The 23,684-nt window shown below is 34.8% G+C and overlaps 1 long non-coding RNA gene across 1 annotated transcript in view; it reads right to left on the minus strand.

Annotated features, from left to right (window-relative positions):
- The window catches only part of LOC128909597 (uncharacterized), a 42,670-nt gene extending 32,743 nt beyond the window's left edge, over nt 1–9,927 (minus strand). The window contains exons 1-2 of the long non-coding RNA XR_008466425.1: nt 9,851–9,927; nt 2,945–3,028 (exon numbers count right to left, since the gene is read on the minus strand). This is a non-coding gene — a long non-coding RNA (uncharacterized LOC128909597). The remainder of the gene's footprint in view (nt 1–2,944; nt 3,029–9,850) is intronic.
- Between the last annotated feature and the right edge of the window lie 13,757 nt (nt 9,928–23,684).

Below are 23,684 nucleotides of genomic sequence, written 5' to 3' on the forward strand. Positions count from 1 at the left end.
TGATTATTTCCTGCCTTGCTGCTCGCAGAGCTATTATATCTCTATAGAGTGTATAGAAAATGCTACTATTCTTATTTTTTGCATTTTGTACAAACTTCATCCTTAACTAGTGGATTATTTAAAATGAAAGTAATGAAAAATCAGACCCATGGTTGTTACACATAGGGTGATATGGTCTCATTTATTTCAAAGCAATTATGTGCATACTAAGCCATGTTAGAGGGTACTCAGCTTAATTAACAAAGAGGGAAACACACAAGTACTAACTACAGCCTTTTTATCAGAAAGCGCAAAATACCCTACCATATCAGATTCAAACCCTAGAAGTCACAGTCTAAAGCTGGGGAATTATACCTTACTATAGCAATTTCCAGCCTATGGTGGCGGGAGAAAATTACCAAACTTAAACACTTTAAATTGTCTCTATTTTTAATGTAAATTGCCTATATATCCCATTAAAGAAAGGTAATGATTAAGACTTTTCACTGTTAATTGAGGTGCTTCTTGCTACTGAATGAACAAAGGGATTTTAAACATGAGGTGGTAGTCTCCTTTATTTTGCTGATTACTGTCAGTAACATTGACTATTCCAAAATTTTTGTCACAGAAGAATAGTGCAAAGTCTACAAAGATTGTAATAAATACAGGTAATTAAAATAACAAGCGAGTCAGGCTTGAAAAAGTTTCTCTCAGTAGAATTGTACTCATCAGTATGTCTTCCTGTGCATTACCTTTGAGTTGCTTTTAATAGCAGACACACTAAAACAAAAACCCAACCCAAAAAACCCATGGTCATCACACCTTTCTTTGTACTTACACAGCCGCATGGACAGCAGTTACAATATTTCTGTCATGATTTTCAAAAACACACTGCAGATGAGGTATTTGCTAAAGATTTGTCTCTTCTCTAGAAGTTTTATGAACTATCTCACACCAAATTATACCTGAAAGGACTGAGTCCCTTTATATAGGACTGTAATTTTTTTCTGGGAGATGAGTAAAAGTTATTCTTCATTAAACATGTTCATAAAGCATTCTTATCTTGTGAATCTGGGTGACACTAAAGCAAGTGAATTTGGTTAAATTGGGATTACCAAGAGCTGGTGGGCAGTCTACATGACTGGAGTGTTTTAATCACAGATGTCCAGATGGATTAGAAAAAGGTCTCTAAAGATGTCACTTTATATTAGGCACCATCCACAGACAACAGTCTCCATTAATAACATATATATGTATGCAGGCTTATTCCACAAAGCTGGGATAAATTATGAGGGAGGCTGACTTGAAGGAAAAGTTAAGGTAGAAATATATGAAAGTAAACTGGCAAATTTTAAGAAGAAATTCTTGATGGCTGTGGTTCCAGAATGAAAATAACTTTGGCTAACTTTTATTAGGTGTGCTGAAAAATCTATGTTGATTTATGAATTATCACTAAGAAAGCAAATGGAAAACAAATGCATATAAAAACAATTAATGTAAATTATAAATTAAAAGGTGAAAAAAATTATGAAAGGAGCTAAAGACATCATGGGAGATTCCATGCCTAGCATGTCTTCCTGCGATATGAGGATTAGAAGAATACTAGTAACAAAATAAACACACGTAATGCTGTAAACATACTGCTAGATATTCCTGATTAAAATAAGAAGACCACAGAAAGCATTTAAATTAATATTTCTAATCTTTTTTAAAGAAAGTATCTGACACATTTTTTTCATAAAGCAATAATGGAGTATTTCTAGTCTGCTATGCTAGAAATTCATACAAGTAAAAACCTTCAAGGGGTAATATTTGTTTATCAGCATATACAAATGATTTCAATCTTCTGAACATGTAGCCTTTTACTAAAGCTTGCTTTCCACAGTATGGAAATTCAGGAAGGGTAGGAATATTTCAACAGCGTGTCAAGAAGTGAAATAACCCAGACTATAATAGACCACTAACATTTTAATATAAAGAAAGCTTGTGAAAAAAATGATAGGAAATTCAGTTGTCAAAGAATTAAGATACAGTAATTCCAGTCAGCATGAGTCTACAGAAAATATGTCTTTTCAGATAAAAGTAATTTCATTTTTTGATGAGATGTCAGGTTTCATTGTTAGCACTAATTGTATAAATGTAAGAGGCTCCAGATTTGGTTAGACATTAATGAACTGGCCAACTGACAGATTCAAAAAATGGATGTCAATGGAAAATAATCGTCAAATGGAGCATTTCTAGTGTGGTTTCATGGGGACAGGAACAAGGCCCAAAGCTTTTCATCAGTGATATTTAAGTAATGTATCACCCCAATAAAATTTCCAGGTGAAACAAAATTTGGTAGAGTGATAGATAACGTCAGAGTCATTTGATCCTTTTAGAGGGAAATATAAGGAAGAAAGAGACCCCATGGTCCTCTTCTCTGAACTTTAATATAGATTCAAGCTGACTTGACTGAATCAATGTATTTGAACTAAAAGTCTATGTCTCAGAAAAATATCCAGGCATGTTTATGAAAATGCTCCAAATAATCTACTGCACTGCAAAAATCACTGCTTTCCTGAGCAAGTTGTTCCAGTAGTTACTTATTCTAATTATTTAAAATGGGTGCTTTATCTTGAATCTGAATTTGTCTGGCTTCAAATTGCAATGATGGTCTTGCAGTTATGGCAATAAAGTTTTTGAAGAGCTGAACCAGTCTTGGAGGTACTTTTCTCTCCCTTTAATATTAAATGGCTGGGGTTATTACTTCCCTACATCAAGTAATCTCATGTTAGATAGGGTGGGTGTGGGCCTACATCTCTCTCAGGCCTAAAGTTTACCTGAGAGACTCAGAGTAAGTAATTGCCATTGTTAGAAACATGGTAGCTCAGTTGTGTTTCTACCTACATGGAAAAAGACCTGGCCTTTAGTATGATAAGGACAGCAGAACATTTCTAAGCACATACCATACCACAATACCTACATGACAGTAGGCTTCATGCATGTCATTAGCTTTACTTCAGTCTCTGTGCAGAGATCCCAGAAATGGAAACACATGTAAATATACCTGTGTAAATAACAACAGAAATCAGAAAGGGGCATGGAGAACTGTGATCAAACAAATAAAAAATATTAAAAAACATATAGAGAACTCATAAGGTTCTGCTTCATAGGAAGCAGAATTGAAATGTTTGGGTAGATATTGTTAGGCTAGCTGGGGGTACTTGCTTGGTAATTAAGTTTCTAAGCATTAGTGGGTCTTGTTTGATAATGGTAATTTTTCACATTAAAATTGGTTTAGAGAGATTGACGGTATTCAACAGTTACTAATTTTTGAATGAAAACAAGAGTATTTAGGTGTTCTGTAGATGGATCAAAATAAAATCAACTGAAACCACATGTTGAAGAGTATTCACCAGTCACTTCCAAAGCAAAGTGCTGCATTTAAATCTATAACTCTTAAAATTTCTCATTATTATCCATCCTCAATCCCTGTGTAAATGTTATTGGAGAATCAATGGAGCCTATCAGACGTGCAATTGGTATGGATTTCATAAGAGGCTGAGCTCTAAATGAACATGCTTTCACTACTAGGCAAAATGAGCTAAGTACAAAAGAGGAGACATTCCATTCTGGCACATGCTGTCTACGCTTAGGTTCTTGACCAAAACAAAAGATTTATTTTAATCCTTTGAGGGTTGCAATGTCTCGGCTTTCTTAAATGTCATTGTGGCTTAAAACACAACAAGGGAACATTCAGCATCTCAGAGAAAGATGCAGCTCAGCACATGGCTGAGAATTTTGGATATAAACTAATTTTTATATGGCATTCAAAGAAGTAAAACCAATTGATAATATGACTTTATAAGCCCGGGGACCTTCTTTGTAGCAGGTTCTCTTCTTTGTTATCTGCAGAGTCACAAAATCTATACCCCGAGATCCCCATTTCTTACATGAAAATAATTTTAAAAAGGTTATTCAATTAGGTGTAAGTTAGCTGCCAACATTTCAAAGAAAGAAAAACCATTGGTTGGAGACAAAACTAAATAGGCACCTGAGTCTATAGTGTATTGAAGTAACAAGTCAGCTTCTTCTATGACTAAAAAGGGGAATAATGCAGTTCAGTTTTCTTAAATCTCTAATTTACTCAACATGAGAAACTGAGAGGTAAAGAAATAATGAAAGGCTGAAATCTGTTTATTATAAAATTTTTAAAGAAAAACTATCAATTAATTTCACTGACCATGAATAATTCCTATTTTTTTAAATAAACCGGTTCAGAAAGGTCTCAATGTGAGAACTAAGCAATTGCCTGTGATAGCAGACTGCCGGGGAACGCAATGGTGGCTACTTCCCTTACTTCGCTTTTACTAGGACGCTGTTTGTTTACACACAAATGTCACTTTCCTGAATAGTTTTCTTATTTATGCAACATAGCTAATAGTTTTGCTTAACAAATAAATTTTTACTTGTTAATTTTTGCATTTAACTGTTTTCAAATTTGTGTACAAAATTAACTTCACTCAAATCCAGACTAAAACATAATCATTACGTTCATTGTTTTTCTAAGAAAAATAATGTAAAAACTAAGAACTTGAACACGTAAGGCTATCTTTAATTTATAGAATTAAATTGTGTATCTTCTCATCTAGCAATAAGAAATACTGTATCCAATTGCAGTACCACATTCTGGTTAAGTTACAAATTACAAAGAATCTGTAAAGAATAAAATTTATCAACCAATAAACAAAAGAGAGTTTTAACTTGGGAAAAATCACCATGAGAACAACAACAAAGAAAATGAAAAGTTATTTTAAATTACTAATTTGAACATATTTGTATTTCTTTTGTATCTTTAGAAATATTTTTATTAAGAAGGGAAGGATTTATAAAGCCTCATACGAGATTTTTAAAGCCACCAATTACTTACTAAATTAAAAAAGTATTTGTCTGATTATCAGGTGCACTGGTACAAGACTAGTTATAGTAAACAATGTTAAACTAAAATAGTAGCAAAAGGGTAAATGAAAGAAAAATGAAACCTTGCTTATGTTCTCAGTCAGCTCTGCTTATTTTGTAATACAAGTTACTATTAATTTTTCCACATTGTCAGCGCTGAAGACAACACAGGAAAATAAGTTGAATTCTATTCTAGCTTGCACTTCATCAGCAAAATTGTTTACTAAGTCCTTTTTCTCAGAGAAGTTTTGCATCTTCATAGGGATCCATAAGGCAGATGTCCATGCAAATTCTGAATGTTCATGCTCCTACCAGACTTTGATATCGAAAGTAGAATTTACAGTGCTGTTTTTTCAAATGGGAGAGAAAAATGGACAGATTTAATCTCGAAAACATGAAGAAATAATACAAAACTTCTCAATAATAGTTACAGGTGGCCGTTTTCCATGGTAGGACTAAATGATGGCATTTTAAAATTGAAGATCTTTGCATAGCACCTGTAATATATTAATCTGTCCAAGCACCTCCTCCAAAGCAGCTAACCAGTCTTCTGGGTTTTGCACCTCTACTCCAGCTGCAAAAACCTGCATCCCTTTCATCAGCAACTAAACTTTTATCTTCATGAATGACCTGAATGGCCTTGTGGCAAAATGGAGCCTTAGGAAGCTTGTAAAAGAAAAAGAAAATCCTGCTGGGTTACAAGGTTGGTTATTCCCCGTCAAGCCTGAGTGGATTCCACACAGAATACAAATCAAATCTCCAAGTGAAAGTGATGGACTGAATTATTTGGGGCTCCTGTACAGTCTACCATACTTATGAACCTTATTTTGAATACCTGAACTTTACAGTTGTTGTCCAGTGGAAATAACCTTTAGGTACTTTGTGTGCAGAACATATGTGCTGCAGGAAAACTGACAGTGTTTCAGAAAAACTGTCAATTCTCTAATAAAACAAAAGGAATAACTCCTTGAAATAGAATTGTTTCAACTTTTATATAGAAGACACCTCAGATTTGGACCCTAACATTTTTCCTATGAAAATTCACTGCTAGTGTAAAACTATTCCACATTTAAATTCCACAGTTGATTATGAGGAAATATGCTCTGCTTTAAATCTTCTGGCTTGACTAAATTATTCGTCTATACAATTATTTTGCTTAGTGTATTCATTTCAAGGAAAATTAAATTGTCAGCTCAATACTTGAAATCTAATGAATAATATTTGGAAAAAATATTTTCTTACTATGCATTAGAAAGCAAGTAACATTATATCTCCAGGCATTTTTAAAATGCATCAAACAGAAATTTCCTAATAAGAAGGATATTTCATAATCAGGAATGCATAAACATATATATCACAAATGAATTGCTTAGTCCTCTGCTTTTACACAAATGACTTGAAAGTTGTGGTTTAGAATAAATTTTTTTAGCAATTTTTAAATAAACAAGGTGGGAAATTGTTCCCCTGAGACTTCATTAAGGCTTTATAAATGCTTACAACAATTAACATAGATGAAATCAATATATTTACACTGCTTCATTCAATGGTTCATCATGCTCTACCATTTAAACAATGAAATACAATTAATAAATTGTTAGATCATTTTTTCTTGATTTATTTGAAAATGTTTCAGCATATTTTAACATCATTTTTTGAAGTAGCAAAATACTCTAATGTATAACATTAATAAGCGGTGATAGACTTTACTATAAATATTGCCTCTGTTGCCAAGTAAAGTTACATACAAAGCAGAACATTGCAAACATCAGTTCACTCATTCTAGTGGTAATGAAAACATGGGCCTTTTGTATTACTATTTGTGTATGCTTTTTCTGTGGCTACACATTCTATTAAAATACCTACAAAGCAGCATTAAAATAGTAATGGCTCTGTTTGGAGTGTCTTTTTTTTAATGCCAGCAGATTGTTGGTGCTAGGGTTTCTCCAACATTTTTAGAGCTGTTAAAGTACATCCCTAAAGCTTCAATACTGTTATTTTATAGGTAGAAATTCTTAGTAAGTAAAAGGTAAAAACAGAAGTATTGACCATGTTGAAATGGCATCTAAAATGGCTCTCTATTTAGTGACTGACTCAAAAACCTTTTGATACAAACAGAAATTCTCTCACTGATGACAGCTTTCATTTAATTACATTTACCAAGGTGGCAGTTTCTCAAAACAGAAGGAATGATCAAAAAGTATGGTGAAAGTAAAGTGCTCAGGTGCTCCATTTCTGTAGTGAAGCCCACGACCATTTGGTGAATGGCCCACGACCCAATCCAGTGTGTCAGCTTTAGGCATATTCCACTGGTTTAACTCTCTCAGAACAGATGCATAGGAAGTAACAAGCTCATTGATCTTATTAAATATGGTGTAGGCTCCAATTTATAAAACGGAGCTGCAGGTACAAAGGAAACATGGTTAGGCTTGCGGCATCTCTGAAACACAAGTTTCTTTACTACATGACATTTGAACAGGAATTTCAGGAATACAGCTTTGGAATTAAATATCTAAATTCTTTTAACGTATGCCACTAAAGGGAATTCATCATGAAAAGGAAAGTGTAGATCTGTGAATTTAAAAAAAAATGGGTGTAACAAAATGGTTAACCATAAGACGGCAACCAAGCTTTCTTTGCTTGTTCTCACTGCATTTCATTCATAGTGACTGTTGGCAGCACTCAGTGTGTGGAGTTTATATATGTATTTATAGATATATACATATTGCTTATAGGAAGCATAGACACTTGAAAATAATTTTGTTTTCTCAAATCATTTTACAAAGGCCAACTTGTCCCCTTTAAAGCTGCAGCTCTTGAACTAGGGACATCTGAACTGGATATCTCTCCAGATTTGCCCAAAGGTGCTTATAAAAAAAGTGTCGTTTTCTAAGCGACTTAATTAAATCGAAAAAATTATCCTTCTGTTCTAGCATTACACAAACAATGCTACAAAGCATACTGAGTTGGTCAAATTTTAAGCTCTGAGTCTAACATAACTCATTCTTTAGGAAGTAAAGCTCTTTGGCTCACATTAGTTTTGCAACTTCTGTTATAAAAATATTAAAAGAAATTGTAATAATATAAGAAAAAGAAGAATTGTTCTGAGTGGTTTAAGCCCTCTTAAGAACTGGATTATGAATGATTAAAATGAGAAGATTAAATTGACTACTGAACCTCTAAACTTTTCACACATCCTCATTTTAGATACTTCTGTGTCTGATGAACTAGACTGACAACAGAATGACAGAAAAATCCCATTTAAGTGTCAGTCAGTGCAATGCAATTAATTTGGTGTTAAGATGGAACATTAGTATATTTTGTAATAGAAGTTAAAACGTTTTTGTAGCATCGTGACACTTACTACATCTATCTCAATAACTACCACAGCTTTTCTAAAGAAAAAAGGGAAAACAAAAAGTCTGCAAAGTGAAAAATGAATAGGTCTTTTTAGACTAAATTGTTACCAACCAGACTGGATATTGATAAAAAGCAAAAAAACTTTCCAGCAGCTTCTGTGAACTAGGAGGATCTATATATGCCTGTAACTATGTATCTGATTCTGGCCACAGAAACTGGAGGCAACCAAGAATAGCTTGTATTTGACATCGAACCATGATATCAGAGCTAAACCCCTGCGATTTCAAGATGACTGAGGATGACTTGACATTTACAGTACCACAGCTGCATTTTAACAGGAAAAAAAAATAAACCAAACTATAGCAGATATTGTAGGAGGAATAATCAAGGTGGTGGTGGGGAACAAATATGTTGTGTCCTGTTCCTTCTCTGTGGCAGAATCCAACTACAAATACCAGCCCGTGTGATGTTAGACAATGCGTAAGAAAAATGTTGGACAGATGGACTGACAATGGCACCTACCAGCATACAACAAATTCTAGCTAGAATACAGGTGTTCATGCTTAAACTTGCCAGGTAGCCAGGAAACATTTGAGGGGGAGGGAGTAATCATGATGAACAGAGGAAGGAGAGAGGAAGAATGATACTCTTCAGCGCTTCTCCTTTAGACTTCAGCCTCTGTAAATTAGCATGACAGATGTATGATCTGGGAATTTTTCCAGATTAATTTTTAAGAGATTAAAGCATTCAGCACTGGTTATGCTAGGAATGTTTTGGTCTTACTTTTTTTTTTTCTTCTTTTGGTCTGTCACAATGTCATGGGTACTTACAGATCCACTCTGATCCCACCCTTGATTACCTGAGAACTTGGACAGTTAAACCTGGTTCCCAGGACTAAAAGAGCAAAACTTGCTTTTCTCATTGAACTTAAACCTCTTTAAGACTCTAAAGAAACTCCCTTCATGCTGTTTTTATTTGTATGACAGCGAACTTGGAAATACCAAAAGAGATCAGAGATCTGCTGCACTAGATGTTGTAAAAAACAGGTGTCAAAATCTAAATAGTCAAAGAGTATTTAGAGTGTCAAACAGTAATTATTTGCATTGTAATATTGTCTACAGACCACAACCTTCAGGTGCCGCAGAAACAGAGCAGAGACATGGCCCTAGTTCAAAACAGATTGTAAACTAAGTGAGAGAATACAGTTAGCAAGCAAATGCAACAAACAAGAGAAATATTATCTGTTTTCCTGATGACAAACTAAGCTATGAAAAAATTAATAGCTAAATCCATATTGTGAAGGCTTTGAACGATTATTCTGCATAGCTCCTTGAAGAAACAGACTCACAAAACTGCCTACCTGCACATGTGTGTTCTTGAGTGAAGCGCCTCAGCTTCCTAAATACAAGTTGGTGGGAGTATACACAACTACTTAAGTCCTGAAGCTGCAAAGTGGTTAGAGTTGAAGTTTCAAAAAGATTTTCAAAGCAGGCTTTTTCCCATCTGTTTTGCCTATAACATTTAATTCATTTAACCAAATCAAGTCTCATGTGAAGGAATGGAAATAACTCACCATATATACTTGGGAATCTTTTCACCTATTGTAGCTGCCTGAAAGATAGAAATCTCATCTAACCAGCAGTCTGGCCTCCCTGTATAGTTAAGAGAGAGATACAAATATTCCAGAGGGTGAGTCATCTTCTTAAAATAGGATGATTGACGTTGTAGAATTACTTTTCCTTCTCCTTTAGTTACAGAGGGAACCCTGACCAGCTCAGAATAGATACATACCCATACATTGAGTAATATTAGGTGAGATGAATAGGAAGACAATTTCATTACATGGCAATAATGAAGGCATGAGTGGAACGCTATTTGCAGGGGTTTCTTATAAATGTAATGAAGGAAAGAATTCATGCAGCAGAACAGGTTGAGATACAGAGGCATTCTCCATTCAGATGTAAGCTGCTATATCTGGTTTATTTATCTAAAAGCAGATTAAAAAGGCATTTGTTGAGAGTATAGGAATATGTAAAATGAAAAAAAAAGCTATTTGTTACCCTAAGAAAACAAAATCCAACATGATTCAGTGAATGAAAAATGAAGAACTAGACGTATTCAGACAAGACATAAATTCCACACTGAACACAACAACACAACTGGAACAAAGAAATTCTTGTAACTTCAAATTTTTAAATAAAGATGGGATAACTTTTTGAAGAGTATGCTATAATCCTAATAGGTTACTTTAGACAAAATGATTGTAGGAGTCTAATCTAGCTTTAAAATCTCTTCCATCTTGGAGGCCTGCCTGACTGCAAAATCCGGAAGGACAGATATCTTCAGATGACTCAAACTATAACATGATTAACAGGGAAATGGCCTTTATTACAGCGCAGGCCTACATTCCCTACTTTCAGTAAATTTATCTGAACTATTGAAGCATGTGAATTGTCCCAGCAGTAGATGTTTCCCTCTTAAGTGCCATATCCTTGCGGCTTCTGGAAAAAGCAAACATCTACTTTTTTTCCTAAATTGTTTTCTGGAGTATACTCTTCATGATAGAGTTTTAGTGTTGAGAGGGAGCCTCTGAACTCATTCCCCAGTCAAACCCATCTATTTTGAAACTATGCCAGTTTGAGAGGAAGGGTGTCAAGCTCTTCTCGCAGTGCTATAGGGACTCATAAAAAGAATTGATTTAAGCATGTATTTCCATTTTAAAGGAGTGTTCAAGAAATACTCTTATTTTGTCTGATCTTTGCTTTGAGCCTCTTCCAAATTTGTCAGAGGTTTTCAATAGAACTAGATTTTATCTCTTGTATTTTTGTCACCTTTCAAAAATTCTGTGAATTATTTCCCTTTTAATTGGTTTGCTCTATATGCAGTTTTTGATATCTCATAAGTTTCTGTTAAACATATAGTGTTTATGCAAAATGATATCTTTTTAATTGCCGTATAGACATTGGGGTCTACTGATCTCTCACACTGGATACCAGACTGTTGGAAGTCAGCTGTGTTCCACGATCAACACAATAAAAAGTTTCATAAGTAGAATAATTACCTCCTCCTCCCTTCCTGTTCCTCAGACATTTATTACATATCTACTTTTCACACTATAGATACATTTCAATGAGCCTATGAGAAAGGCTTGAGACAGCTCAGTTTCAAACTGTGTCCTGATTATTGCTTTGTAAATTAAAGCATAGATTCTAACATGTTGTTTATTTTTTTAGTTTAGTCGGGTTTTTTTTTTTTTTGTTTCTTTTTTTAACACAGCTATTGCTGTAATGACACTGGGAAAATATGTCTGTTTATTGTAGACCAAATAGTTTCCTTAAAACATTCTAAACACATGCAAAAGTTCATGATGCATAATGATTTGAGTATTTCTTTTAGGTAGGTGTTCTGTATTTCAGAGGATCCATATGTGCTACAAACAGTGAACAATCAGGAACACTCACTGATTATGATATGATTCTTTTTTGGCAGCCTCTTTCTGTTGCTCTGACAGAATTGTAGTGATGCATTAGTCATTTGCATAGAAAAGATCTTGGTCCATGACAGTCATTTATTGGTAGTGCCATCTGCACTTTTTGTGAGTAGATTCTAAGATTAAAAAGTATATTTGGTTCATTGGTACTTTAAAAATTGAGATGCAGTCCTAGTCCTTTTCAGCTAACACTGAAAAAATAAATAAAAAGTGGAACTTGTTTTCTTATTATGAACTAAAGCTTAAGAATTAATTAGGAGGACTGAAACAAAAAAGTCAATTGAATCATAAAATAACTCACAAAGACCCCTGAGTTTTTCACTTCATCTCTAGGCATTCGCATTGTTGTAATATATATATTTCCACATGTACTTGCAAAATGCCCATCATTCTTCTGGAGCTATTTACATAAATTTTCTTGTGCAAAGCCCCAGTCATAACAGCAGTAAAAATACAGTTCCTCCTCCTCGAGGTCTTCTTATTTGTATGATCATTTTGTAGACATTACAGGACAAATCTAATGCTCAATAAGAAAATATTCTTTTTCTGACTGCAGGTGTCTGCAAATGGAAAGAATCATACTCAATTCGATTACTGGTAGAAACAAATTCCATAACTGAGTATTCTTCTCTGTGACTGCTCTGATCCTATTAAGTGCACTCTAGAGGATGTAAATTTAAGAAGCATCGTCTGTTGCTGTTGCCATAAGACTCATGGAGTTTGCAGATCGTTGAATTAATTAGGCTCAGGCTCAGGCTCAGGCTCATGCAGGGCGTTTTAGATTAGTGAGCATGTACTGAATCCAGAACTAGAGCAAAAAAAAATCTCACACTTTCAGTCTGATTTACGGAATTACTTACAATCCTTTGTACTTTATGAAAAACAGGCCATTGAAGATCCAATCTTAACAGAACGCCTAACCTCAGAATAAACTACATAGCGCCTATTCCAAGATACACACTTGAGGATTCCCTGATGTTCAGATATTTAAATGAAGAACAGAAAGTGAAGTTTTGTCTGTAGTAAAAAAACCCAGAACTCTCCTTGACTTAATAGGGTAGGGATTTCTAGCAGGGATTTTAAGGCAAAGCAACTTTACTGTTCCTAAAATGTGAAAAAAATTAAGTACATTCTCTAAGAGTGATTGGTATGCATCATCAAGGCATACAGGAATTTCTGCTCAGCAGAATTTATGCTGTGGTGGTAGAGTGAAACAATAACTCTTGAGAGTTATTAAGCAGAGATGAAGGAGTGTTTTTTCCTCTCAGGTTCATTGGGACAACTGTATTTCTTCTTCTTCCATTAGTTTTTCAGATCTACAGTACACAGTGACTGATAAAATAATTTCTCAGCTAAGTTGCAGCATTCATGACTGAAACTCATACCCAAACTCCAACAGATTTCACAGTCTTGTCTGTTCTTCCCACCTGAAAAAGGAGCTTTTTCTACGCTCTTAGCAATACCATCTTCAGTTTTAGGGATGATATTGTGAATCTACTGAAAGTACAAGTTTCTTGCACTGCAAAATAGCAAAAGTTTGCCTGAGATATGACAGGCAAATGACAAGACATCTAGGAATTTAGATTATTGTTTCAAAATATTTCTGACAAGTACTTAGGACATTATTGCATAATTCTTTGTCATTTTATTTTAAAAAAATACTTTCAACTACATGTGTTTTTGTTTCAAAGCTCTAGAATATAAAAACTTGATGAATATTTAATCAATAAATTAAATTATAAACAATTCCAAGTAAAAACATAATTTCCTGAATATTTAAGGATATATTTTGTACCCCAGTTTAGGGATGACTTATTTTTTAATGACTCCATTAATATAGGGTGGGAAAGCTAAATTAGATAAATGGCTACAACTAGCCTATATTCACTGAGGAAAACAGTGATTTAATGCTGATTTTTCTTGATTTTGTATGTGTTTCAAATAGAAGTTTTAAAAGGCTATACTGAACAGTAATACATTTTGAAACAACTATTCCCTCAACAGTAAATAACTAAGGCAAAATGTGATTCCTTCTTCCAAATGCCTGTGGATTTTAAACGACAGAGAAATACTAAGAACCATGATAGCTGCACTCCATTTCTGCCACTTACTTGGGGATTTTTTACAAAATCACATAACAAGTAATTTTCATTTTTCCTTTGCAGGACTCTGTTTAATCATCCACACCACAAATATAATATACATGTGCAAAATACATGCTTTGGTTAGTGCTGTAAATTTAATGAATACTTCTAGAGCATTCTGGGATCCTAAGAAGGAGGGCCTCATGTAAGTATAGAATACTAGTAGATGTCTTGCTTTCTTCTGCAAACAACAATGCTTAATTGCTCCTCCAAATATGCCTCTCCAAGGGAATGCAAGACATGTTTGAGGAACACAAGGGGGACCTTCTATTGTGGAATGCTCTAACAGCCTCTAAGCAAAGTGGTAATAATGGCTGAATTCACTTGAGAGAGGAGGGCAAAGTAATACGGAAAAAATGACAGAATACCATTCCGTCACATCCTTCCCTTTTGTCTGAGGCAGAACTACAGGAACTAACAGCAACAAGGGGTCTTAGATAGTGACAAATCAGTATCAGAATGTTCCAATTTATTGGATTACACATTACCCATTAGGATATCTTTAACCTGCACAAATTTTGCAGCTGCATTGAAAAGGAATCAAACTTTTAAATGAAAACTATATCATGATTTCAAAATATATCTGTAATTTTATTTAATTTGGGGGGGAAAGGGAAGATTATAGAATAAATTATAACGTTATAAATTTCAACTTACTTATACAACAAGTTCTTCCAGTGGATATTGTAACACTAATATTACAGCACAGAGACATTATCAATGCATACAAACATGAGTCAAAATAGAACCATATTGGGCAGCATAAAGCTTTGGAACATTCAACTAATGATAATGAAAACTAGCTTATAAAAATTCAAACAGCATTTTGTGAAACTATTATAAAGCTAGAAGCTTGGGAATTAGACAGAGTACCCACACAGCAGGAGAGTACAAATGAACACCTACGCAGATGGCTGCTATAAGAACTGAACAACCACCATTCTATATAATAGAAAGAAGCAAAATGAAGTGCCGATTGTAAGTGGTGCTTAACTTTATTAAGCTAAGAGAACACTATTACTGAAAGTCTGTATCTGACAAAGGGAAATTACTTTGTTGTAATCATGTTCATGAGCTGTCTTGAGCAGTCAAAGGCCTGCCATTCATTTAAATTAAACTGTAGCCTTTAAAATGTTAATTAGATGTTACAGCCAGATGCAATATTGAAGAACCTTTAATTTATAAGTTTCAACCATTTTTCTTGAAACATTCTCACATGTTTGTAACAGAACAACAGGCATGGATTTGTGACAAAATCAAAAGACTGACTTACCACATATATTCCTTTTGTTGTCTTTGATAGCTCTTCTATATACATTAATGAGTACATACAATAAACACCTCTTTGAAAGGTATATTTCTGAAGTTAAATTAGAAGACAGAACTTGACTGTATAATAATTTAAAAAAATATTTTTAAGACATTACTTTTCCTAAGGTTAGAAAAAGCCTAATTGAGAAAATCTACTTTTGCAGCTTTCTTTTACTTCACTGTTCAAAATGCTTGAAGTATTCCCAATTTACATGGACAAATTCAGCAGGACCAATTGTAGTATTATGGCACCAACTGTTTATGAAAACAAAACTATCAAGCTGACAAAAGCGTGTTCAAACAGTAGTATTGATAGTAGTGTGAAGTACAAATTGAACCTTCCACCCACCCAGGAGTAATAATCAGAATTAGATTTGTGATACAGAATGTTAAAGCTCAGGGGATGATAAACTCACTAAATGAGGAAGAAGTTTTTACATGGAACAAGCATCTGCATTTGCTAACTCAAATGTACATCATCAAAAACATTGACTACGAATTATACTGTCCACTAAACTTTATTTTCAAAGGTGCTGAGCACCTGCTCTTCCCACTGATTTTAACTTGAGCATGGCTGCTCAGCACTCCAAAAATAAAAATTTCCCATTGCCATGACAACATTAATGAAAAAAAAAAAGGTATGCCCAAAACTAACAAGTGTCTGGGTTTTTACTAGACTGACTTAGGAAACAGAGAATGTAAACTTCCAACTATGTTGTGTTTTGGACTCTCAGTTTTCATGTCTAGTATTTAGTCTCCTTGATTTTTTTTTTTTATATATATATAAAAATAAATAAAAGTATATATAATATAATTTAGAACAACCAATTTTTAGGTAGACTTCTAAACTTTGTTACAATTTAGAAAGACTTTTTTCACTTTCAGTTCATGTCCTGTTTGACTTTAGTTGCCTGAAACTTGTAGTAACTAAGTATACTAGGTTGTTACTTCCACCAACAGCACAGCCTTGGAAACTATATAATCATTACATATACTTGCACATATATCATTGTATCTCACATAGAAATAAAAATTCTGACAGAAGAATTTTCATGCTGGATTAGAATTATTTTCTTTCCATCCCTAGCGGTTCCCAGCTGATCCAGGTTTGAAGGCACTATGTTATTATTTGGATATTTTGGGTGAGGTGGCAATGCTAGAATACGTGTAACAGGAGAGATAGGTTACTGTGCTGTAATTCTGTAGTCCTATTACCAGGTCTTGTAATCCACACAAACAGAGAATGAAAAAAAAATCAGAAGAAAAAAAAAAAACACAAAAAATGAAGAAAACGCTAGAGAAAACTTTTGTTTCATTGGTTGTTTTTGCAGCAATAAAATTAAACGTCCCAACCAGACTGTAATTGGGATTGGGTTCTTCCTCTTACCCAGTCTTCATTATTCTCTTTCAGGCAACTGCTTCCTAGTAGTAGTATAAGGAAAGCTAGGGTACTTCTGGACGCATTCCTATGTCTCTCTTGTCCCTATAGCTTCTTTCTGAACCACCTTGTGGTAGAACATAATGAAATAAATCATCTAATCTGTGTCAGGCATTTGTAGAGCATCTAGGTGTTTTGTCAGACTTCCATGTCCATGACAGTCGCATTATTGTGGACCTTTTGCCGTGTAAAATCTGATTCATGTGACGTGGTATACAGTTGCTCAGTAGAATTAGACTAGTGAGCTAACTTTAGTTCATGCATTTTAAGTATATGTAATTATAGAAGAAACACTAGTTTGTTCTCACTCCCTTTCTACACCTCATGCTGACATTTCCATAAAAGCAGTGCAGATTTATTGTTCAAGTGGTTAGGATGGTCTTGAACCCATGGTGCTGTTAGTGTTTTCATTTTAATAGTTATTGTGAAAATGAAGACACTGTGAATACAACAATATTTGTCAGATAAAAACCCATAAAATCAGCCATTCAGAAATTTATTTTTTGCTTCACTTTTTAGTTCCTTATTTTTAAGGTGCTAAAACATTTCGGCTCAAGAAAGCTAATCACTTGGGTTAACTGGAAAGTCTCCTCTTATAAAAACGCTGCAGAGACTTTTGGTAGAAATAATACATTTTCCTTCTTTTTATTTGAATGAGCTTCCTTCTTTCTTCCTCCCTCCTACAAATTTCCTCTTCTGAAAAGAACTTAGAGGAACACATAATTCAGCAATATTTCCAGTACATGTTAGTGCTTGAATATTGTCACTTCTATATAAAGCAAATATTAGCCTTTTAAAGGAGTCATATTTCAAGGATCAGGTGGGAAGCACAGAAGTGTTGGATGCACCTCACTGCACTGCTGTTCATCCTCAACACTTTGCACAATGTGAGAATGTTTAATAATTCCAACCCAGCCTACAGATAAGAATCTCTGGTGTCACATCACAACCGACAGTGGTGTGAGATTTGTAGTAAAACAATATTCCAGCTGTAGCTTTCATTTACAGAAATAAAACATCAGAAAGGAACGGAGGTGTGGGGGGGAGAAGATAAACATTTTAGTCTTTTAGCACCATTTATACAAATTACAGTGAAGCTACTAAAAAGGGAATATTGAAAAGTAAGGAAAAAATTGAGCAATTAGAGTGTAGAGCTTGTTTTTTATTTTTCTAGCTCTTTTAAAAAATTATCCAGCTAATATTTAACTTTTAAAGACATCCAATGCAAGCAGATCACCAAATATAAATAGCCTCTTTCCTAAATAAAGTGTGTGGCAACTGTGGGGCAGGCGGTCCTATTTTTCTCCCATTAATCATTAGAAACTTCACATGCAGGAAAAGTCTCAGGGGATATTTTTGGCTGGGAAAAAGATCCTCCCTCCTCAGTTCTAATCAGTCCATCCCATCTGTAATGGTTTTAGAAATTGTTAATGACATAAAGTGACAGTCGAAGGGCTTTTTGGTCTGTCAGTGTAGGGTTTCTTTGCGCTCTCTAACAAACTACTACATACACTTCTCAAAGCTTCTGGAAAATGATCTGGATTACAAGGGAATAAATTTGATATGCTAGCAATCACAATCAGGAACTGAAAAGAAAGGCTTCCTTAATGCTGTTCTTTCAACTGTAATGGTACTAAGATAAATCTGGCTGAGAGACAAACTGCGGAAGAGTGTTATTAACAGGTAGAATATAGGTTTATATTATAGAATATGTAAAATATACAAGCATCTGAATAGGAAGCTGAGAACGGGAACTTAAACAAGCCTTTTGCTAATTTTATTTGATTCTGAATGCAGCTGTAATTCTAAAACCTAGCACTTATGCATAAAGACTAAGTGGAATAGTTTTATATCGAATGCTTACAGCAGAGATTGAAAGTCTGTGTGCATGCGTATACCTACCCATTTAGAAAGTATTTACAATATTCAAAGACAAATGTGGACCCAGACTCTGAAGACTTTCCTTGATCAACACTTATTGTTTGCTGGACAGCAATGCATAATTTGACCCTGTTGACATACAAAAATATTTTTATTACATTTCATTCTAAACCTGGAGAATTAAGTCCCTGAATCTCACATTTTTGTATTGAATTTAATTATTTCTTATGTCAGACCGAGGATAACAGCTAGCAAAAGTTTAAAGCATTTCAATTTAAATGTAATACAAAACTCTCCTAGAAGATCAAGGTGTTTAGTATTACTTTTAGTACCATATAAACCAAGTAGATCAGATTCTGATCTCTCACAATCAAAAAAAATCCTTATTCTTTAGCTGATTAAAAGTAATGAAATTTTTACATGAAGGAACTCAGGACCTGGCCAGCTGTGCATGCCTGAATAATGTATGTGTATTTGTAAATACGAATCATCTTGGGGTAGGTTAATAATTGACATGGGAATGAAAATTTACCAAGTTTTTTTAAGACTAATTTCTACAGCTAAACATTCTCTTTGCTGTTATTTTGTCAGTTTTCATAAAATTTATTACACTAGTGTGTCAGAGAAATTGGTATTTCAAAGACTGACATACATGCTAAGTTGCACTAAAGTGCATTGCTCTGGAGGAACGCTCCATCCTCCTCATTTGTTGACAGTCAAAACTTTTAAAAACTGCCGGCAAGTGATCTCTGAACGTCCATATACTTCCGTATTTGCTTCCCAATTTTCTCCTCATAGAAATCTTTTAATGTATTACAGTGTCAAATAAGAAATATTAAAGTATCTGTTCCTGAGAAATCACATGCAGCATGAGTGTGGCACTGGATGAGCTGACAAACTCAGTATGCTGCTGCATGACCCTTGGCTATGTGATACTGACAGCTGAAATTCAAGCAGGGAGCTTTTTCTGGACACAGTGTACTCCTTACCTCTTAGGTAAACATCACCATCTTCAGGCAGTGATTTCCAACAATTTAATTGTGTCATTCAGTCTGTCTTCAGTAAAAGCAGTGTTTTAAACACTCAGTAGACGCCAAACATCATAATTAATATCTTGGAAGATATCACCATATTGCATTTAAATTGCATGTTCAACCACAAAATATCAACCTAATCTGGAGTGTTACCATAGTAATCTATGAATGATAGGGTTATCATCATACCTCTCCGTCTGTTTACTCCACAAGCTTTTGCAACTTAGAAGATCTCCAGGCTCAAGTTGTGATAAATGTTCTTTAGCTACTCCTCAGTACCCTGGGTTTGCATAAATCCTTCCATTATTGTTATAAATCAACAGCTAGGAAAGATCAGTATTTTCTCAACTGAAGTCACAAGTCACCGCTCACTTATTCTACAAGAGAATATGCATTAGGACTTTTTTGTTTTTTTAGGAGGGGGTGGGGAAAGGGGTAAGGATTATATGCAGTTTTAGGAATCGGTTGTTGGGTCAACCTCCTCTTGGAAAGCCCAGTTTCTCTTTGTTCTCTCTTCTCTTCATTAGCTTTGTCATATAGCTAGTTCTTCAGTGTAACTGTGATTTCCATCAGATTCTTGAGACTCAAACTTTGGCTTCCACCCACAAGATTTCAGCTTTCTTACCACGTACTTAACCCTCAGTAAGTGTCTGAAACTCCCTATACATTACGCATACCTGAATAAATCATACTGTTCTGCTTCTCAGTGACATCTTTTATCTATTTTTTATTCATCCTCTATTATTAGGCATCATATTTCTGCCAAGTAAATTCATGTTGGAAGGTCAAAACACTGTTTTCTTGCCATTGAATTTGCTCACTTGGGTGACCTTTGTGGCCAAACCCTCAAACCTTTACTTTGACTTTGAATTTTTTCATATACTGGAGGTTGTGTGTGGGGCAGGGGGAGCAGGAATTTTGTCTCTACCTCCAATTCTCCTCTTTTTCTAATTCTTTTTCTGCCTTTGTTGTGGAAGAACTTAAATAAGCAATGATTCTTCTCTGTATCTATTTGCGTTGCATTTGGTCAGCAATATATACACCTTGTGAATTTGGATGCCAACACAGTTTCAGTTATTTGGTTCCATAAACAAGCCTAGCTATCCTTAATAGTTGTAGGGGAAAAAATAGTTAGAAGCTACATTGGAAATACTTATCTTGATCGCTAATGAGTAAAATCAATAAGGAAGGAAGTTTGCACCAAGTAAGCAAAATATGACATTTTCTAATAATTTTGACTTTTAGATGATTATTTAGATGATTATTTAGATGATTATTAAAGAAACATCTTCTATTTGTGTTGCATTTTCTGTATCTTCATTCATCCTACAATAATTATCAAGAGAGTAAATGAAATACAAGGAGTCTCTATTCCCTATAAACAACAGGTAAAACATAAAAAAAAAAGCAGAAAAACCCAACCCAAATCAAGTCTACATTATATTGGACTTAGTGGCTAATATTGTTTCTTCCAGTCTTTTCTAGACCAGTAAAATAGTGAGAACCATACTGTCAAGAATTCTGTGGTTATTGCCATCTGCACCACTCTGTTAGGACTTTTTTTCTGGATATAACATAGAAGTTCCACTTTATTTTACAGTGCTGTGATATTTTAAAAGATATGAATTTTATCTATCACTGTCTTCACTTGTTATTCCGTTCTCATTTCTCATCATTCCTTCAGAAACATTATTTCATGCCTCCTCCCATTCCAGCCTCCCTCTTTCAGTATATTGCTCCTACTACTCTGCCCTTGATCAGTAATTTTTCACTCTCTGCACCTCGCTCCTTATGTCAGGATCTCACAATCCTAGCTGTTGACTAAACACCTACCCACATCCAGCATTGTGACCTACCTTCTTGATCTCTCACGAATGTGTAGCTGGCACTTTGAATTAGCATGATCAAAACAGTTCTTTTGGTTTCCATGTTACGCCTTCCTGCTTACTAAGTTCTCTATCAACACCTAGACCACCCCTTACTTGATGTTAAACGGCCTCAAGATTTGCACACGCCAACTTTATTCATAGGAAATTCTGTTAAAATTCGATAGAAAGGGGCATTGACTCTTAAATCACAAGTCTTCTATGATAGCCACCGAAACAATTCTGTTTCACGCTGGCTAAATATTGTAAGCTGAGACCTCAATCTTTTTTTTTGGGAAGCTGTGTTCAGTTTGTTACTGTGCCCTCCCACCCTCCTGGTTGCTGTCTGTCTTTCTTTCCAACCTACCACATCCTTTTCGATATCTGGGTCTTAAACTCTTCAAGTCAGAGAATGTCTTACTATTTGACCACAGAGTAGTTTACTACAATGGGACCATAATTTTTGTATGACGTTCTCAGATACAATACGAATAAAAAAAAAATTGAAGTGTGTGAACTAGGTTCATTATCTCGGTTTAGAATGCTACTGATCATTCTAAACTGAACTTTGGAACAATTTGAAAATTGGCTAATGTTAATATAAAGATAAATGAAAGAGTTCTGTGGAGCAACTTGTTGTGGACAGAAGAAACACAAATCCTGCAGACCATCTTGATTTACAGTAAGCCCTATTTTGAAAATTTCAACAATTCTGGTTGTACTGGCCTGCAGCAAAAGGCTCTATTTCATCCTCAAAGTTCTTGTCACATGCTTTATGGTGACCTCCTACTCAGATCTGTGAAAGAAATGCAGAAGATGTTAATATTTTTTCTTCCTTTCTGTTTGACAGTGACATTTTATGTTAATTTCATCTGCTCCTTGAGCTCTCAGAGCCAAAACATTCTGTGGGAGGCAGAATGATGTCATTTTAGTCATAGCATAATTTTTCAGCTGCTAGAACAAGACATATTGTGGCATATTCTTCAGTACTTTTAAAAAGTAGTGAAATATAAACTTAAGGTGATATATTTATGCATGAGGGGGTTACACTGCCTTTTTCAGCTCTTAGAGCTAAATAGCAGGTTTAAAGTGACATCATTCCTCCTCCACCAAATATTTTTGCTTTGAAGCCTAAGGACACAAAATAACCTTGACCAAGTAATACCATTTCCAGTTATTGTAACTACAAGAAAGTAAATTGAAATATCAATTTTGTGTTGCATTTCAGTCTGGTTCTTAATTTAAATGTCACCCAGAAGAGACTGTCCAGAGGACAAATTGGTCATTTTGTAAGCAACCTAAAACCAAAATTAAAATAAGATGTGAGTAACATCACTAAAATCCCCCTAGGACTAAACAGGTTAGAACCAGTAATCATCACAGAGGATACAATAAACAACTGCTGCATTGCTAGCTCTGTGTTGGAGCCAGGGAAAGAACAAAACCAATGGGTCTCTCTAGTCAGATTTTCAAAGGAAAGAAAAATGTTAAGCAATGCAGAACAGCAGTGACACTGTATTCTGTTTCGTTTGGTTCAATGTTAAATTTCCATTCTTTGCAATATACGCCGAGTTAAAAAGCTGTTCATGGGAGTAATACTTGAAAATGTGCACACAAGGAAGTAGCAAGCGCTAAAGATTTATCTTTTTATGTTGAACTTTTTTTTTCTAGTCAAGTGTAAAACCAAAGCTATTATTTCATTAGCAACACATTTTTGCAGGTTATTAACTAAGATGCACGTATTTAAAACAGTTCGTTCACCCTCAGAAAGTGGCTGCTTCTTTGGGCTAATCCAGAAAGCATTCCAGGCTTCTGTCATGACAATAGAGCAAATAATCATGATTAAGAAATGCATTTGAACTTCATTGTTCTCCTCGACTTATCTACTTCAACTGGCTGTGCACCCGGCTTTCGGCACTGCCTGCTCCAGGTGAACTGAGCAGTCACAGTCACTGAGCATGCAACAATAAATGATTGCACAGGGGTGTCACCTAGGCAATAAGGTAGGCATGATCTGTACAGTCTGGCCATTTATCCCACTGTCTCTTCTGGTATCCTCAGACTCCTGCAGTACCAAGGGGAAGATAAGAATAGACAGACAATAAAAACAACCCCCCACAAACAGCCCCTTCTTTTCTCAATCAAATATTTTTTTTTCTGTTCCAGCTACAGGGAGTAAACTTTCATGTGGGACTTGGCCTGTGCTTCCTAATGCCAAAAAGATGTGTTAGTAATGGGACAGGG

Source organism: Rissa tridactyla, chromosome 4 (genome assembly GCF_028500815.1).
Source record: "Rissa tridactyla isolate bRisTri1 chromosome 4, bRisTri1.patW.cur.20221130, whole genome shotgun sequence".
Taxonomy (NCBI): domain Eukaryota; kingdom Metazoa; phylum Chordata; class Aves; order Charadriiformes; family Laridae; genus Rissa; species Rissa tridactyla.